The sequence below is a fragment of the Chaetodon auriga genome, chromosome 8 (assembly GCF_051107435.1).
Source record: "Chaetodon auriga isolate fChaAug3 chromosome 8, fChaAug3.hap1, whole genome shotgun sequence".
Classification (NCBI taxonomy): domain Eukaryota; kingdom Metazoa; phylum Chordata; class Actinopteri; order Chaetodontiformes; family Chaetodontidae; genus Chaetodon; species Chaetodon auriga.
In genome coordinates this window covers 27,194,590-27,214,853 of record NC_135081.1, presented here as the reverse complement: position 1 = coordinate 27,214,853, position 20,264 = coordinate 27,194,590, and the positions used below count along the sequence as shown (strand labels likewise).

Here is a 20,264-nt window from a genome sequence, read left to right as displayed (position 1 = left end):
TGAACGTATTTCATCTCATTTATTTAATTTGTGTTTCCTGATGATGAAGTTTTTGACCTTGGAAACACAAGTTTGACAAAAATGTGGCGTTATTCATCTCAACAATGCATCAGTTCATCTGTACCATCCTCTGAAGACCCCCTGCTGATGAAGAGCATGAAAAGTGGCTGAAAAGATGAAGCATAATTCAGAATCATAAAACTCTCTTGAAAAGCGTGGACCTCTCCGATGGATGGGATCAAACCCAGCGTGGTTTGGGTCTGCGTGCTGTCCTTCTTCATGTTTTCCTTCGTGTCTGAAGAGGACAGTCGACGCGGCTTCGTTCCAGCGTCCAGGTCGGGCTCAGGAGGCGCCCGCGGGCCTGGTGCTGCTGTAATCACACTCCACCACAGAGCAGAGCTTCTGTGTTGTCTTTCTTTCTTGTTTGAGTCTGAAGAGCCTCGGCTCCAGCCCTCTCTGCCACATGTTTGAGCTATTAAAAAGGTCTTAGAAGTCATTAAATCTGTGCTCAGATACCCCGATGGCCCTTTAAAGCGCTGCTGAAATCCATTTCTCTGCTCTGATGTACAAACGCAGCTCACGGCGTCAGCGAGGAGTGTTTTTCGCGGGCAAAAGCACAGCCGCGCTTCGGGTCGATAGAGAGTGTACTTGTTTTCTGGCGGGCCGTGTCAGCGCAGGCATTAGATAACGTTTTATTTGATGGTGTTCAATGGCTGACTCGTCCTCACCTCTCGCCCAGGCCTCTCCTGCTCTCCAGCCCACACGCGCTCCCATGTAAAACCAAACGCACACAGACATCCACCCACTGACTCATGTTCACACACACACACACACACACACACACACTCCTCTCTGCATCCTTCCTCTGGAGGATTCTGGCAGTTGTTTATGTTATTGAACTGGTTATCACATTACAGCTGGAACAGCACCAGGCTCAGAGAGAACGAGTCCTCCCGCTTTCTCGAGGAAGGCGAGGAGGGCGCGAGGGGGAAAACGAGAGCAGAGGGACGGCGAGATAAGAATACGCTCCGATGTCTCTGCATCATCGGGCTGCTGCACTTGTTTTGTTTCGATGTTAGAAAACCACGCAGAGTCTGATCTTTGCAGAGGAGTTTTCAGTTTGTCAGCCTTATAAAAACAGGTTTCAGGGAGCTGTTTGTGCTCTGCCACCGTCTGGTTAAATGACGGCGTTGTGGTCAGAGAAAGACTGTGGTCATGGTTTAAAGACACCAGCGCCGGCTGACGGTAGCTAACCGGATTGGAGCAGTGGTCGTTAACCCGTCACCTGCCTCACAGCGCTAAGACGGCGTCAGAAAAACAGAACTGGAGTCCTTTAAGTGCAAAGTTTGTACAGCAACTTCAATAGAGCTTACAAGTACGCTGCTTAACATCAGCGACGTCGCATCAGAAAACACTTTTATTTTTTACAGTGGGGATTTGTAGCCGCCTCGCTGCCAATATGGCCGTCAGTGGCGGGCAGAGTGGAATCAGAGCTCTCCTCTGCAGTCTGAATATTCACCTTGTATTCACTGTAAATCCGTTTGGTGGCACTGTCCTGCCCCGCTGTTCCTGTTATTGTGTCCAGGCTGGCCGCCTCTTGCGTGACATCCATCTTGATCTTGACAGATGATGATAAATGGCCTCAGTGGACGTGTTTGCCTGCAGCACCCTGGAAACCAGCATCAGTGGATTTATAGCTTCTGTACCATTTAATGTCTTATTTAGAGAGAAACTTCAGCAGCTCTGAACTGCAGCTCTGCGCTCTCAGCCGTGCTTCTGAAGAAGCAGCCCTGCGTGTTTTGCCTGTTGAGTTAAACTACAAGATGTAAACGAACGTTGATAAACCGTTTTCTTTGTCGCAGAAGGTTAGTGGTACCCTCTGATGATGAGAGAGGAGGAGGAAGAACAGATTTGGTGGTTAGAAAGTCGGCACTGGAAGTTACGGAAACTTCTTTTTTGCTCTGTTTTGCACACGCAGCGAGAATAAATAATCCAAAGATGTGTTTTTTCTTTCACCCCATGGTTTCTCACCCAATCCAAAGAAGTGCTGCGCTTTCAAATCCCCTCTCTTCTTCCCAGCTTTGCTCCTTTTTACAAACCGACGCTCGTCGTCCTAAATATCCTGCCTGCGCTCCACCGCAATTCACTTTGCACCAAACTTTGTCTGACAGAAGCGTCGGGAGAGCGTTCGCGAGGGGCGGCGCCTCCAAAATCCTCAATAAGGCTTCTGTGATGGAGCCTTTCAGCCGCCGTCAAAGGGAGCGTCTCGCTGCGTCGCTGCAGAATCCACCAAAAAGTTTCAGTCTCAACGATCGAGGAAACGCTCAGACCCCGTGATGCTAACAGAGTCGGCTTAGAGGTCGATTACTTCCTGACTCAAGCGTGACCTCGGGATTAGAAGATCCTCATCATATGGTCAAACTGTGGTTGTGATTGTACACGGCGGTGATTGAAGTGAAAACCTGGGTATTGTGGGTTAAAATGATTATGGATTAACATGACAGCGTGGTTTTCTCCTCGCCGTAATGCCGCCACCGGCTCCAGCGAAGCAAAGCAAAGGAGCTTAGTGCTTTTAGCCCGTAGCTCTGGTCCGCGGCAGCATCTGTTGTTACAGTCGGACACGGCGCACACACTCCTGAGCCACTCCAACACATGCTGGAGGGTCATAAAGCCCCGTTTTAATGCACTGACAGGCAGAGAGTGTGTGTGTGTCTGTGTGTGTGTCTGTGTGTGTGTGTGAGAGAGAGAGAGAGAGTAGGTGGGTGATACAGTATGAAGGAAGGCTTTTCACAGAGGACAATTCCTCTGGAGTCACAACAGGTGTGTGTGTGTGTGTGTGTGTGTGTGTGTGTGTGTGTGTGTGTGTGTGTGTGTGTTGCTGAAGGGAATTATGAGCCGGGCACTAAAAGGAGGAGGAGGGGTGGAGGGCTTATGAAGGGTCCCCTCTGCCCCACCTGTAGCCTGTCAGCTGTTGTAAGCCTGTTAAAACGTCAGCTGTTTCTGAGGAGAAGTGTGTGTGTGTGTGTGTTAGTCAATGTCAGGGAGCTCTGAGAGGTTGGCGGGGGGGGGGGGGGCGGAGGGGGGGGGCAGCTCCGTGTGGCCCTCAACGCCCCATTGCACATCAAACGCCTCGTCGCCTTTGGGATTTGTTTGTGAAAAACACAGCGCCTTGTGCCGTGTCGACCGCCATGACGGTCGGCTCTCGCGGTGCTTCTCTCCTGCTCGAGTATCCTGTCAGTCTGAACAGCTGATTTAAAGAAATGATGACAAGAAAGACAGAACTTTGGAGAATTTTAGCTTTTATCCCAAAAACCCTGATTCCAAAAACGTTGGGCCTCTCTGTGAAACATAAATAAACAGGAAGTGATCAGCTGATGTGATCCTCTCTGACACAAACTGACCTGAGAACAGCTCAAAGTCAACATATTTCATGTTCTTCCTCCTCAGCTTCATTGATTTCTGTCTGAATCTGATGCAGCAACACGTTTCACAGACTGGGAAAGATGTGGAACGCTCCAAAAACACCTGTTTGGATCATTCCACAGGTAAACAGGCTCACTGGTAACAGGTGAGAGGATCATGATTGTATGAAAGGGGCGTCCTGGAAAGGCTCAGTGGATCGTGGAGGACGGAGAGAGGTTCACCACTTTGTTCAGCGTTCTTCAAAAACAAAGCGGCCGTACAAATAAAAAGTGATTATCTGAGTGAGGAAACGTGTCCAGTCTCAAAGACGGGACGATTATCTTTGAAGACATTTGGACGCGTACACGAACATCTGGACGTCCTGCAGGAACTTTTTTAATTTTTTGTGAGGAAGATGGTTCCTGGTTTGGTTCATGGCACCTCTTCTGTCAACAGGTGGACTGGTTGAACTGGACTCTTTGATGTGGTTTTCGTGTGTTCAGCTGTTTGGTGGTGACCTCTGTCGTCTTTCAGCTCGTCTCCGCTTCCTCTTCCTCTCTGAAGCTAACCACCGTCCTCGTCATCAGTTCGTTTTCTGGGGTAACCCGACACTTCGAACAGAACTCCGTCCAACAGATGAGGCGCCGCTCTAAATCTGAGCTCACAGTATGTAAAACTGCCTGTCGGTTGGCTCTCATTGGATAAATGAGTCAGACAAATCGGTGACAGCAAACTTTTAGGATGACGGTCTGCGAGCAGCTCCTCTCTCTGTGTGTTTTGATGTGTTCAGGAACATCAACATGATAATTCATCCATCCTGCTCACGCTGCATGAACACCTTCAGGACTCGTCGGCTGAAACAGACTCCTGAGGAACCTTCTGTAAGTCCTCAAAAGAAGAACTTTGCAGCAATAAAATAATCCTTAAGTATCTGCTGCTCATTCAGCGTCACATTGCCTTCATGTTAGCCCGTTCCTTGTTGGGAGTGAGGTTTATTTTTTCCCGCCCCTGCAGACTGTGGCAGTGTTTGCTTACAGCTGCAGATCTCATCATTTATCTGTCACTAGTTTTCTTGAACGTTCACCAGCTAGCTCTGTGGGAAGATGATTTGCAGGCTAATTAAAATCATGAACTGTGTGATCAAAGAGTAAAATTCAAACCGAACCTCCTGATTCGAACGCGTTTCAGTCCGTCCAATCAGTGCTGAGGTGCAGAGCTCGGTCACACAAGGTCATGAAATAATCCTGAGTTTGGCAGAAGGGAGTCTGACACCCCAAACACTTCACCCGTCCATCGCAAAGCCGTCGTGACAACATGAAGAGTCTCTGAGCGAGCACATGACCTTTCTGCTCTCTTAGCATTTCGCTCCAACAGGCTGGAGGAGGCTGTTTATCTTCAGAGCAATAACAGTCCATTTTGGCCACGGAGCGATTTTTCCAATAGCACTTCAAACAAGAATGATCATTTAAAAGCCCCCCCCCCCCCTTCAGAAGACCTCTTAATCCAAACATCTCTTTGAAATTAACGTCGATGAATCTTTAATTCCTGACGTCTGCTCTTATTTTTCTGGGCGTAAGCGAAACGTCTCTCCGCTCTCCAGCCGCTCATGCTGGCGTGGGAGTCACAGGTGTTGAGTGATTTATGGCTTTAATTTACTTGATAGATTAAAATATAACATAGCAACAAGCATAAAGCATTAATTGGGATAACACAGCGAGGTCCTGTTTCCCTGAAGTCGCTTGGCAGAGAGACAGAAAAGCTTAGTACACTTAACACATTTAAGTAAAGTTTTCCTCAGTATGAAATAGAGAAAATCAATGAGAATTTATAGATTTCACCTTTGAACAACATTTAGCTTAAAGTAGAGGAACAGCACATTGAATCTGTGTTTTGAGACATGTCAGAGACGGATTTGGCCGAAAACGCTGTAAGAAATGCCTCCTGAAAGTGCTCGTGTGTCCGAGCGGCGGCCCGGAAAGGCAGAAGGCTCGGCGCTGCAGAGACCAGCTCTGGGGGGGTCGGAGCCTTCGTGGCGGCAGCTGAGCGAGGCGGGCAGTTGAAGGGAACAGGTTGCTGCGTCTGTTAGGGCTCGTCTTGCTGCTCTTGACCTTTAACCTTTAGCTGTGACAGCTCCTCGGGCTGGGAGATACCAAATTTCCCCGGATTGGGGGAGCCGGGTTAGATGAGCTGCGCGCTGGCCTGATGCGCAGATTTGAAGGAAATGTGAATGCAGTCGTTAACACTGTTGCTTTGATGCTACGACTCTAACGACATCTAACAACTTTCCTGGAAAAACACGTTCGTCTTATTCGCCTAAATCAGAAAATGTGGTGACAGCAAACACTTGTGCAAGAGGCCTTATTTGCCCAAATTAGACTTTGATGTCGTGGATACTTTCCTACCCAGAGGATGTGATGATGAATAGAAAGTAAAAGCATGACACACAAACTATGTCCTAAAAACAACAGCAGCCTTGTTCAGCTAGTTTGTCCCAAGCGTCAGATCTGTTAGCTGTTTTAGCTTTTGGCAGAACAACAGCTGCAGTTCACTGACATCACCTGAGAGGAGTTCAGGATGATGCAGTAAAGGTTTGAAGTTGTTGTCATTTCAAATGACCAGCATGCAGAATCAACCCAGCCAGCGTGTAGACAGTGAAAAAGCAGAAATCAAAGACAAAAAACCATGAGAGTTTCCTTTGTGAAGGTTATTTTTACAGCCAGAATCACAAGTTTGACTGTAATGATTTCATAATCTGCACAGCAGCCTTTCCTTAGACTCTGGGTTTGGACGAGGAAAAACCCCACAACCAAAAAAGTTCTGCCTTTTTCTCTCAGATCAGTGTTGATTGTTGCAGGGAGGACGCTCACGCTGAGCTGTTAGCTGAGCTGCAGGCAGCAGACTCTTATTCTGAAGTCTGAACCAGCACACCTCCCATGTTTTCCAGGTAAACGGCATCATAAAGTCTGACTGCGGGCTAATATTTATGAACGACAGGTCTTATAGCAGGACATGTCGTTTCAGTGATCTTTGCTTGGTGCTGCCACAGAAGGCAATCAAGAACTGAAGAAGGATTTCAGTACGCCACATAGGACTTCCTGTCTGACCAACACTTATCTTATGCACAGTTTTTCAAAGCCGTTTAAGTGTATTAAGATGAAGAGTTTCAAGCTACATGAACACGTCACAGGGTTTCCGATGTAGCCGCGATCATGACACGTCGTCTGCTCTCATGGTGGTGAATTCGAATGTCGATGAAGGCCTAAACACTCCTCAAATATATGATATCCGCTGTGTGAAATTACGCCTCTGCTCGTCTTCTCTGATGTGTTTGATTTCATTAAGGTGTGCTAATTTTTTGTGACATCGGTGTAGGTGGTGTTTCAGGCGAGTTGGCTCGCCACGCTTTGAGGCTGTGCAGGAAACAGCGTGTTGATGTTGGATCGTAGTGTCGTTTTTGATGGTGCAGACTAGTCGTGGGTGAAAGTGGACTGGGACTTGGTTTGATCCAGTAAAGGCGCTTTGGGGCTGCTGTTGTCATCGAGGACTGGAAACATGAAGTCAAGTAAAACATTGAGTGCGTCGGTGTTGCGGCGCCGTGGTGTCGAATCTGAGCTGTGAACGCGTCGATTGAGAGCCGCCCGGGCAGGTTTAAACAGCGCCCGTCTCAGGGCTCAGGTTCGATCTGGATCAGCGTGTTTCTGTGTATTTCCTCTTGAAAATTTTCATCTTGTGAGCTGTATTATGCTGCGAGATTTGTCAAGAGTGTGACAAAATGTGGAGAATTCCTCAATAATGTAGGTCACACACAAGAGAAAAGCTCACAGCAGAGCCACACCAGAGAAGAGCTTTGTCATTTTTTTAATTTACCCCGTCCTCCGGAGGGAGGCAGATTTGCATAATCAGGGTATTCACTGTCAAACCCTTGAAAGCATATCATGTTTATTCACAAACCTATTAGTCATTTGCTACAAAGACAAAGTACCAAATAAGCTTGTCTTCAACAAAACCGTGTGAGTTTGTCTTTGTGATGGCGCATCACTCAGGTAGCACACCTTTCACACAGAAACAAATCTTTCTGCCTTTTCTACAACTGTTCCCAAGTATTTGCAGCTCCGCGGAAGGATGGATGTTTATCACTGCCAGAGCTGTAGCTTATACGCTTTTGTGTTTCCTTTCAACATAAATACACTTGCCTCTGGGCGAAGAAGCTGCTTCCTCTCACCGCTCTGTGAAAGGAGAGAGAATAGATATCCTTTCTCTGTGTTTGTGCCTCCCCCACCTCTCCTCGGTGCCGCATCCCCACCACATGTAACTAGCACCACACAGTCTTGGCCAGCGCTGGCGTTTGTCTCAGGAAGAGCGGAGGTAGGCTCATAGATCCCCGTTTTAGGCTTCGGGCCAACACCCTGTGTTCAACACGGAGGGCCCGCAGGCAGCCGTGCACATGGACGACAAATGTGGATGGCAACCGGGGGAAAAACCTGGAAAAAGGGCGGCGAGATAAGGCCTCAGCATTTGTGTTTGTTGTGGAAGTAATTGTGTCCTCACTGCTGTGACATGAGGATTGTTGTGTTTAGTGGTGCTGTATATTTTTCCCATCCATGGGCAGATTTCCTGCCCTCGATAGACGAGGGGAGTTCATTTTTTCTGGCCTCCCCTCGCAGATTTATCCATATAAGTTACTGCTTCCAGACCAAATGAGCCCGAGGAATTTTTGCCCCTCGTTTCACCCGTCGGGCTCCGGGCACAGACGTGCCTGCGTCCATACGTACGTTAGCCGCGTTGTGTGGAAACTCAATGACACAACTGTTTAGCAGACTCCTGGCCTCCCGTTTCCCACACCCTCCGGGCCCCCTCGGAGATTTCAAGGTCAGGAAAGGGCAGAGGCTGAGATTCATTCCTTGGGAAGCGGAGCTACTGTCGCAAACGTTCACAGACAGCCAATCTCTCCTTTTACAGTCCTCTCCTCTCTGCTGTCGTCTAACTGTACCGCAGCGAGTTCGGATCTGCCAGGGTTTGATTTCCACAGCTTTGGACGCGGCGTCAGATCGTAGCCGTCAGCGGCGGCCTTCGTCACAGCTAACAGGGAGTGAAGATGTGGCGGCGCAGCCGGCGAAGTCTGACGGCGGACGAGTCATTTCAGAATCGAGTGTAGGGAGTTTGAGCTGAGTGGCACGAGACATTACCGGTGTGTTGAACTCTCCAACAGCTGAGCATGCGAGTGTGTGTGTGTGTGTGTGTGTGTGTGTGTAGATTTTGGGGAAGGGGCGGTGGGGGGTCTCGAAGGGTCCATTGGAACAAAAGGTATGTAGACAGCTGCTGCCCCGCTGCCAGCAGCTCATGATCCAAATGGAGGATGTACACACACACGTGCACGAGGGACAGATTGGTGCGCAACGAGGATCTGACACACTCAGCTCGACAGCTAGTGACACACACACACACACACACACACACACAGTGTCGTATGTGCACACACTCCATTTTTGTTGACTATCTTCACACAGTTTTAGGTTTTCGGCTGTATTTTCCTCCCAGGCAGCCACTGATTTCATCTCCCTTCAGTCTAAAAAAACATTCTGAAACCTGATTAGAGCCGCAACTAATGATCAATATCATAACTAATTTTGTCAATAATGATCAGCTGTAAAAAACCAAGCCAATCAAAGCCATCACCACTTTTTAGGAGGTTTTTGACCATTTTCAGACATTATGTAAACCATATGATTAATTGATTAATTAAAAACATTAATGAGACATTAATCATGGCAGTACTTGTTAGTTGCAGTCCTGAAGTGTACACAGTTACACAGTTTGCAGTAAAAAAACTTTCCTGTCACAGAGCTGAACATCAAGCACCTCAATTGCCAGCAGACACTGATGAATTGGTGGCAGTTGCTGAAGGCATATTAGGGCAAAGGGTGACCTGGGAGGGGTCTGTTGCTGGGGGGGGGGGGGGGGGTGACAAGCAGCAGCAGAGGGGGCCGGGGGTGTTCGGTGAGAAGGGTAATTTGGGGCGTCCAGAGTGAGGCGTTCCACCAGCAGTTGTCACTTCAGCAGTCGATGGCACATGTGCTGGACCCTCTTGCCCGTCAGGACCGTACCCCTCTGAGATCCTTGACTTGGACTATCTCGCACTTGGAGCTCTTTTTAAAATTAACTGGCCTCAATCCAGAATCCAGCTTTTTTTTTCTGTGCGTCAAAGCACTTCCATACGGCCTCGTGGCATCTTTAATCTTTGACGGTAAGAGCGACCACTGCAGCTCTGTGTGTGTGTGTGTGTGTGTGTGTGTGTGTTTCCTCCGATGTAATTGCTTTGAATTGACATCAACGCCGCTTCGCTTAAAACCGTAATTACTTTGAGAGAAAATGTCATTTTTGATGGCTGTTTTTAAGCGTTCGCGTCACTCCTCCTCTGGCTAAAACTAACATTTTTCAACTTTCGCATGCTTGATTTAAGCCGAAGTGCGAGAGACGGTCTCAGAAATGTCCTGAGCTCTCTAATCAGTCCGGGAAGACATCGGCGGGGTGCCCTGCTGGCGCCTCCGAGGACTTTACGACGCAGATAGCGAGGAGTGCGAGGTGACTTACTGCATGGCCTGTTCTCCATCATCAGCCGCCGAGCTGACACCTTCCTCGGCTCCCAAATCTGCTGATAGGGGATCGAGGGCGCGGGGGCGTCTGTCTGAAGATTTACGGCCGATAGCTCGTGTTGTCGTGCGGCCCATAACATCACACCTGTTCTTCTTCCTCCTCGATTTGAAGCGGCCATTTGTGCGTCGAGTGAGTTTCACGATCCCCGTGCCCTTGACGCCCGCTCGGACCGTGTTGTGAATTTGGAAATCACACACATGTGGAACGCTTCCTTTGCTTGTCTTTGACCTTGTTTGCTCGTATCGAACAGACAGTAAATATCAGGAAGTAGTTTATCCGTGTTGAGTAGCCCAGAGGTGTTGTTCCAGGGCTCAGGAGATGGCCTTATCTTCATTTTATCACCGGTCCGCGTGCCTCTAAATCCTCTAGAACAAATCTCAGACCTGAGCGGGATCACTCTCAGCTGCAGAGATGGTTAGCTGAGTGGCACGACGGCGTCGGCTGTTCACTAGACACCAGCATTTAATTTTGAGATGATGACAAAATGAGTCCTCCTGAGGCGAGCTAATCACTCAACATGTTTATAATAATGTTATATTCGCCTGTTTCTGCGAGTTTATTGACTTGCCTCGTGTGAACCGCTCGGCGCTGCGGCGCGTGGACTCGCGGGGCCCCGAGCAGCTGCTCCACACTTGTTTCGAAGGGTATGTTGACAACAAAGCCGCCCTGGCTCCATCTCCTGTGGCCAGATTGAAAGATGCCTCTCTGAGCTGAGGGACCTCGTGGGTCCAAGTGACCGCACGTAGAAACAGTCGTGACAGAATGGGTTTATTCTGTGTGCCAGCAGAAGGTCTGCTGAAAGGACTGCAGCTCACCTCTGGAAGCTGCAGCTGAGTGTTTGTTATTGAGTGCCCACATTTTACAGTTAATGACAGATAAGGCTTTAAATAGACAGGTATAAAACAACAGCATTCCTCATCCCACTCACCTGCATTCATGAAAATAAAGCAGATAGTACTCGTGATAAGTGGCTGTATTTACGCTGTCAGCCGGCCGTCTCGATCCCGCCTGACTGGCTCTCGTGTGAGGCCTCGCTGACGGGAACGTGTTCGACCGGTGAAGGCAAACACTCGTGCACGCCCTCTGGCCTCCGGTGTCACATTGATGTCATCAGTGTTTTGTCTAGAGGGCATTTTTCTGTCAGACCTTTTGTTGTTTTAGATTTAAAGCGATGGGAAAAGCCGTGACGGAGGAGGGAGGAAACCTGTGAACGGTCTTAGAAAGCTCACTTTACTATCTCAGGTACATTCCAGAATATGTGTGTGTTGGTCCGGATTGATAAGATTTAAAGTTTTAGGTCACAGATGATCAGATCTGTGAGACAAACAAGGGCCTGAACGATCAGTCGTGACTAATAAATGGATGAAACGCAGCCGTAGCAGTGATGGTGGATGTATGATCCGCAGTGATCAGATGACAGATCCTCAGTGAGGCAGAGGTGGAGCTGACACCGTTAGTCCATCAATCATTCCGTTCAGCTCTGCTGCTATGGATTATTTTCATTATTGATTTATCGGCTGATTATTTTCAGGATCTTTCATCTGGTTGTTTGGTCCATAAAATGGTGAAAAAAGACTCACCACAAGTTTTCAGAGCCCGAGGGAGCATCTTTAGATGTCATGTTTTTTCCTACTAACAACCAAAAAAATAGAAAAAACCCTCAATTTCTAAGTTCTACAACAGAGAAAAGCTGCATATCTCTGAGTAAAGATATGAATGAAGTGAACGGACGACAGGTTTTGTTGAGGTTTTCTCAACTCTTGGTCAAATAAGGGATTGAGAAGAACTTCCTTTAGTTCATTTCATTGATTGTCAATGTCCAGTTGCAGCTCTGCAGAGAGGCAGGACGAGCAGCTGCTGCTGGGATTGAACCTGTGGCCTTTTACAGGACAGTGTGTGAACACACAAGGCCGAACTCAAGAACCAACAGCTGCACACGCACATAAAAAACAACCAGGCCGTTCGTGAGCTTTTCCTGTCAGAACGCTGCACGTCGAAGCATTTTGTCTGCTTTCCCTCTGACTTTTCCTCATTTCTGCTTCGTGGTTCGCTCTGAAAGGATCAGCTGATCAACCGAAAACTCAATGATCAGGTAAAAACACTGAACTTTAACTGGCTCCAGCCTCTTAAATGTGAGGATTTGCTGGTTCTGTCGGTTTTATACAGTTTTAAAGTGAGTATCTTTGGGTTTGCTGCTGGTCAGATGACACATTCTGGACTCTGAGATGAACTGCTGACATGGGAGTGAACGACTGCTTGGAAGATTTGCGACATTTTATACACGAAGTGATTAATCAAAAACTAATCGGTGGATTAATTGATTGTCCAGATCGTGCTGTCTGCGTCGCCTCCCTTTGAACGGCCTCCTCAGCCCTCGTGGTGAACTGCTTTGCTGCAAACAGTAGCTCGTAAACAGAAAACTCGCCTCCTAACTGTGAGATCTCTCCTTCCCATTGTTCGGCCGGATCGGCCAATCATCTCACACCTTTCGGGCACGGGTGTGCCTCTGTTGGCCTTTGGTGCTGATGTCACCTGACAGGTCAAACCACATAGTCCACGCCGGCGATGCAGCGGCGGGGGCAAATCTCAGAATCAACAAGGAACCACACTGCGAGTATTGTGTGACCTGCCAACAAGTCCTCTGTGCTCCACATGCTCTCTGAGCTGCTGGACAAAAGGCGTCTTTGTGTGTCCGTGCGCGCTCAAACGTACGCGCAGGGGTGTATTATGGGTATTATCAGGGTATTTTTGCTGTATTCGTGCCAGAGGCTATGAGCACAAACAGCAGATCAGTGACAGTTAGGGCGCCCTGTGTTAAACACGTGGGTGTGTGTTTTTCTTTGTGTGTGTGTGTGTTGTTATGTATGTGTTTGACAGTGTGTGTACGTGCTCGGGTAGACTGCGGTATTGACAGCGGCCCGGCAGCGTGGGCGTGATTCACGAGCCGAGAGGCACAGATCTCTCCACCGCCCCTCCCCATCCCATCCCATCCCCCAAACCTCCACCACCACCACCTCAGAAGTGCTGCCCTTGCACTGCATCTCTCTCCCCCACCTCTCCAAAGACTCACCCATGATTGGTTAAGAGGAGGAGGGGGAAGGGGAGATCATGTTCCACTGCCAGGGCTGGCAGCGTACACTCACAGGCACAATCACAGTCACAAGCCAGGCTTCAGATAGAAGGCCAGCAGCTCCCCTCCACCTCCTCTGCCTCCTCCACTGTTTGTTACAATGCTCCCCCTTCACTCCACCTGCTGACGCTCCTACCGCAGACTCTGCCATAGGGTTTTGTTGATATATCGAAGACGCGCGCTGGGCGGCTGAAGCCTGAGCGCGGCCCAGCCGTGTCCAATGGTTGCCCGGGAACATGCGGCAACAGGCTGTAAATATCACGCAGCTGGTGCTGGCAGAACACCCTCAAGGTTGGGCCGCAAACCGAGCCCTGCTGGGTCAGATGAGGGAATTCAGTGGCCCAGTTTGACGCCAGCTACCCCCAACCCTCCAACCCCGACCCCGTCGGCGGTTCTGTCTGTGCCCCAATGAGGAACGAGCCCATTAGACTACCCCCTCCCCTCGAAGACCTTATTCACGCGTACAGTGTGTCTTGATGCTGGCGAGCTGCGTATGAACCTTGGCATTAATGCCTTTCTGATGACAGTGACCCTGCGGCAGATATTTGCAGCTTAAAGGGGTACTCCAGCGATTTAGTGTTGCCCTTTCGTGAAGTTGGGGGGCTCAGAGGGACAGAGTAAGAATGGCTGAAATGGAAGCAGCAGAGGCTGAGATATCCTGCGTTTTAATGGACGTTCAGGCCGCGCTGATGAAATGTAAGCGCTGCGTCGGTGTGTTGTTTCAGATGTTGGTGAGACAATGATCCAGATTTAGTAACAGATCCATGAGTTTGGTAATTAATAGATGCTTAACAGTTCAGAATATTGCAAGTCTGGAAAATGATCACAGTGGTTCAACTCTATCTTTTGTGGCTCCATCCTAAATAAAGCAGCTTCACTGAAGATCCACCTTAAAGCATAGCGACGGCGATGTTTGCGTGCTGTTTCCTGTGGTTTGCGGTGCTTTAAAGGAGCTAACGTCTGTTTGTAGACTGAGCCGGAAACATGTGGCACCATGGATGCAGCTAACAGTTCGGAGCGCACGTTCATGCCGATCGCATCGTTCCCGTCTGCTCCAACGCCGCCATCTTTGCTGTCCTGCACGCCACGACCTCAAATACCTGCTGGTTTGATTCCGTGTGATTCCCACTCGTGTGAAGCATCTGATAGCGTCATTTGTCATCTCATGTTTGGGCCGGTTTGAGCGAACGTCAAGTGATGAATGAATATTGGTGAAATATTGATCCGCACAGGCTTAAAACTGAGGGAGGATCAGTCATTTTGACGGCTGTCCGCAGAGGTCATGACTGCAGCAGCCACATGCGGGCGAAGCCCTGGAGTCCTCTGCACATCCCCAGATGACTGCTAGCTGATAAGAGATGTTTTCGTACAGTTGTCATCACGTACGACCTCGGTTTCATCCAGCAGGCCGCAGAGAAGCGTCTGTATTTTCAGGAGTGACGGATGTAGCTGACTGAAAGTTTGACTCGCCTCCTTTAAGCTTGGCGATATTTTACTATTCATTCTTAATTAAGATACTGTCAGTTCATCCTGTTTGTCTTAAGTTAAAAATGTGATGCCTATGGGAGCAATTCTTCGCCTCAAGACGCAACCAAACAAAAGTGAACAGTGAAGCAGTGAGAAAGCGACGGTCCAGAAACTTCTGAGTTTTAAGAGTTTGTCTCTCTCACTGTCGTAGGTTTGATGTGTTGTTAGATGGTCTGTTATCTCTCACCATTTTGGATTTTTGTAACACGTTTCACAGACTGAAAGATGTGGAACGTTCCATAAACACCTGTTTGGAACATTCCACAGGTAAACAGGCTCACTGCTCACAGGTGAGAGGATCATGATTGGGTGTGAAAGGAGCATTCTGGAAAGGCTCAGTCGATTACAGCGAGGTTCACCACTTTATGAACACATGACTGGATGAAGGAGATGAACACATGGACTCAGAGACACTTCAAGAAACTGCTGTCAGTGAACAGTTTGATTATTGATGAGTGATTCTGGATTGATTGGTTTTTGGAATTGGAGTCGTAGATGAATTAAAATTTGAATTCACTGACAGGAGCTGGAAGAAAAATCTATATTCACTCACTTTTTGGTCATTTAAGTGCAAACCTTGAACGAATTCCCCCCTAAAACGCCATCTGCCACACGGACATCTGTAAACAGTGTCCAGTGATTCACTGGGTGACGTTTGGAGCTTTTATTTTTCTCTGAAATGCTGCTGACTGGTAATCGTGTGCTTCAGTTCAGGGTCAGTATCAAGTCTCCACAACACTTCAGCAGCGTTTCTTTCAAATAAGAGTTTATTGCTTCAGTTATTTCCTTTGAAATCACGTCATGCAGAGTGTGATTTAGCCTTGGCCTTGAATTTGTGGCCCCGTCTCTGAGTGAAACAGTTAAATTTACATCCCTGCTGGCTGTTTTCATCACGGTGGGTATGAGTACATGTAATGTAGATGATGTTCCCATGACATCTGCAGCATCTGCCCCCGTTCTCCCCCCTTAAACCACAGAGGAGCAGCTCAGTCCGGGCTAGGGATCCCAGTCTGGGCCGGCGTGGACCCTGCAGTGGGGGCCTGGGCAGATGTCGGTGCTGAGTGGGAGAAGTGATGGATTTCTCAGCAGTCCTCTGGCAGGGCTCCAGCAGCCGAGAACTGTCTTCACCACCACCACCACCCTCGGCTATCGGCCCCCGACCGCTGACTTATCTCTCTGCTTCAGGCTGCCCTGCTGCCACTTAACACACCTGGACAGTAAAGGGTGGACATGCAGGCACACGAGCAGATAGCGCACGCTCAGGCATGACCGATATACTGATGCATCGCTGTTGTATTAGAGACTTATCATGCGGCCGTGCTGATAGCGCTGCTCTGACCTCTCCTCCAAATGACTGAAAACGATTTGGCCTGATGACTTTCTGCTGCAGACCGGAGCTTTTCAAACTGTGAGGCGCTCCTCGTCAGGAGGAGTGGGAGGCTGGACTCCTTCTAGAGTCATAACTCAGTCAAATCTGAACATAGAAAAGAGACTTTAACTGCAGAATCATCGAGTTTTTAAGTTGTCGTCAGAATCAAAATAAGCCAGATGAACAGAGATGGGAGGTTTTGCACAGCACTGGTGCTGCAGAGGTTGAAAGTTAGGGTATAAAACATCTGTTAATGTCTCTGAAAACAACCACAGGAAGTGCAGTTCATCATTTATTTTCACTTCATCAGAATATGAAACTGTACGCTGCGCGACCTGCTGATACTCTGAATATACTCTGAGTATTTTGGCACAAAAACCCACATTTTTAGTTGAACAAAGTATCAAACAAACTGCTTCAGAACAGGTTGAAAATGAGGTCATAATGTTCAGTTGTGCGCAGACTTCCTGCCGTCATAGTCGTACCTGCATCAGGAGGTGTGGCCTCCCTGAACCAATATGACCTGGTGGTGAACAGGTTTTTAATCACATGATCGACTAAGACAAACAGGCTCATGATGTGGATTCTCTCAATTCTATTTTCACCCATTTATTTTGATATTATTATTATCAAGTGGGTTTTATTCTGCTTCATTCTGTCTTTGATGATTTCTTTTGTTGTTTCAGCTGCGTTTCCTGTGTGAAAGGCGTGACACAAATACAGCTTATTATTATAATTATTACTGTAAAATCATCATTTTAAGTCATCAGACTTTCTCACAGGCATTTCAAATCTGAATCACACTGATGCTTCTGCAGTAATTCCATCCATCACAGACTGATTTCTGTTTTTATTTGATAAATATGGATCAGAATCACACACTGTGTATGTGATGGATGTCTGTGTGTTCATTGTACGTTGCAAACAGGAACTTCTAATAGCTTATAGCTTATGCTTATGTAGCAAAATGCATAATAATACAGACTTGAAAAGGCTCAAAATGGGAGGTTTTAGGCTTGTGATTATCTCGGTTTTGTCGAAATAAATGAACCTTGAAAGCTTGAAACCTTGTTTTTAATTTCAGTCTATTTGTGATTTTGCTCTGCTCTAATTATCGCTTGCGTCTGACCCAAATTTTGTACTGTATCAGGCCGGCGTTGGCGTGCACACACGCAGCCACATCGTCATCTGATTGCATCACATGTTCCCTCATGGAAAAGCCGACAGGACGCCAGGCAGGCTAAACACGCCGGTGTCCTGCTGCATTTTGAGGCATGTGAGCGGTTGGTTTTCTGTGTCATGACTCAGTCACAGCCCTGCGCTCCGTCCCTGCAGGTTCTGACACATTCAGCCTCGGGCACAGACGTTGGTGGCCATGTATCAGTAATATCGAGGGCAGCATTAGCCCCGAGGAGAGCAGGGCAGGTTGTCAGGAGGAAGGTCACCAGTTCACAAACCTCGACCGGCTGGGAAAATCTGGGTGACGTGCCCCTTAGCAAGCCACTTAACCCCTGATTGCTCAGGGGAAGCTTCTTATTGGCCAGCTGTAGGAGACTGGCTGTACTGGGAAGCTTCAAACGCTGTTGCTGGAAAAGAAAGTCGACTCTGCCTTCATGAATAAATGTGAAAATCCGAACGTTGCCCTCGCAGCTTGTGGCTTTCTAGAATAGAAGATTGAAGCTTTGAAATGCTTAACGGCCGCAGCAACAGATGTCAGGGATAATGATGCGATGCAACATTTTCTAACTGTTCTTTTATGGACTAATCTTTGTTGCCGGCTGTCCCGAGGCTACGACCTGATGTGCCCTCTCTAAAGCTTAGTGCAGACGTTCGCACAGTGATAGTGTCTCTATTTCTATTTTTCAGACCATTTCTAATGCTCACTTATTTTCCCAGGTTCAGTTTTATGCTGTTATCGCTTTTAAATAACCTTTCTAAATATCATTTGCCTTAATGTTTCATACCAAACGTGCTGAAGGTTTTGTTTTTAGCTGCCTCGATGCAAATGTGCACGATAACATCTCACATTAGAGGGGAAGAAGCATCGCGTGGCTTTATCCAGAAGCCCAGTGAATTCACAGGTGTGATAGAGCTTCAGGTCTCTGCAGCGGTGATATTCCAGCTTCTGTTCTTAAACTGTAGGAATGAAGTGACTGTAGCAGCTGTACTTTCCTCAAAAGCCTGTAAACATAAAAGAGGAGCTTGTCATTGGCCCCTTGTGAAATAAGCCATCTGAATGTTCTTAGGCGTTCCCCAGGGTTCTAATCTGGGTCTGCTGTAGATTCCTAATTATCAGTGTTTATCTTTTCATTGTCCAGAGCCTCGCTGTCACTCTGTGCTGCTCAGCCAGGCAGCAGACACACTCCAGGCCCTCTGCTTCCCATGTGAGCGCAGAGATTCTGCCTGACATCAGACATGGGAAGCGAGCTCCGGCAGCATGAAGGGTAAAAAGGTCGAGACTTGACCACCCCGGGCAGATAAAGCAGCCTTTTCATGTGTGATCAGCCCACAGCCTAAAGACAAATCCCTCAGCGCGCTGCCTTTGAACTTCACCACAACTGCAGCGAGTCCCCCGCTCGCTCGCTCGGCGGCTAACGAACAGGCTGTGACCACACACCTCTGTTTTATTTAGCTAAGAAGCTAAATGAATGCACAACGTATTGGGAACACCTGCGCTAACCAGGTGAATTCATTGTGATTTACTCAGCTCCGTCATCAAACCTGGGCCAGTCAGAGGAGACGATGACGTGGATTTTAGAGAATTATTGAGAATTATTGGGTTAATGAAAGCTGTTGCCAGTAGCCTACATTCAGCTCCTGCCGCTCACTGTACATTTTCAATGTAGAAACAGACTCTGGCAGCTTCCTGTTAGCCATCAAGCCTTTTTACAAAACAATTATGACACTCATTACGCCCTCTTTCTCCAGCCCTCCTCCAATCTCTCCCATCAGTGCATAATTCATAAGCGACTCAAAGCAAAGCCAACTGCATCCACTGTGAACGAGCGTGCAGCAGCACAAAAGCAGCGTCGCTCTCATGACAGACTGCTCCTCGTTCTTTGTCTCCTAAGAATGGATGTAAATAAGGGCGTCCTTCTTCTTCTGCTCTCCCAGGTACAGGGAATGCAAACAATGCTGGAGAGCTGGTGTGGTGTCTGTTCCAGATGCTTCAGCTCTGTAATGCTGCCACTTGGCTCCCACTGTTGTGTGTGTGTGTGTGTGTGTGTGTGTGTGTGTGTGTGTGTGTGTGTGTGTGTGTGTGTGTGTGTGTGTGTGTGTGTGTATGTGCGCACGCTCTGTGCTGTGTGTACACACAGTCTGTATGTATATATAGAGCGCTATTTTTAAAGCCGATCCACAAATAGTAGAAACGGGGCCTAAAACGGTCCTCGCCTCTGTTGCCATTCCTGTGCTGCTGCTGCCGCCTTCTCATTCATTCATGAGTTTGCATGAATTTGCAGAAACACTCTGGGCTTCCTCTCTCTGCTCTGCCCTTTTGAAAGCTGATATTTAGATGTTTTTGATCAGGCGTCGCAGCATACGACAGACCACCCGGATTTCATGCTCAGTTAGACGCACGTTTTTACGCTCTTCATCTTTGTCTGCGTTGCATGAAATTAGGTCAGCATGCAGCTTCGTAATAAGGCGTAATGTTGTTACTGGACACAAAACGGCATCGGCCAGCTTGTCTTTAGTTTCTGTCTCCTGTGCCGGCTTGGTGGACGTGTCAGGGGTCTGCCCTCGTCTGGAAAACCAGAGTACAAAAGGAATGGAAATGGCTTCTCGTGTGTTTAGATCTTCTGTGCAGTTAATTGAAGAGTAATGTGCAGCGGGACGTGGAGTCATTTCCATGCATGTGGTGTTGGCTGTCAGGCCGCCCGGCGCTGCAGACGCAGGTTCTGTTAAACACACAGAAGACCTGTTTCATGTCAGGAAATCAGATGGCGTTTGGAAACGGAAAATATGTAGAATTCACAGACTCGGTGGCTCCTCTCTGCTCCGCTCTCGATTGGGGAATCACATTCGGCGTGCCAGGCGGCCCCGACCGGGCAGCCGGGTGCCGCGGGCGACCAGCAGATCAGTGATGTGGCGGTGATGCCTCTAATGAAGCTGACACAGCACAGCCTCCCTCCTCGCGGGCCCCTGAGGGCCTCCTGCTCTGCATGGAGCACCACAAACACT

General features: G+C 48.3%; 1 protein-coding gene across 15 annotated transcripts in view; it reads left to right on the top strand.

Annotated features, from left to right (window-relative positions):
- mef2d (myocyte enhancer factor 2d) overlaps positions 1 to 20,264 on the top strand; it is an 86,820-nt gene that overhangs the window by 13,549 nt on the left and 53,007 nt on the right. The gene's annotated exons all lie outside the window — the stretch shown is intronic.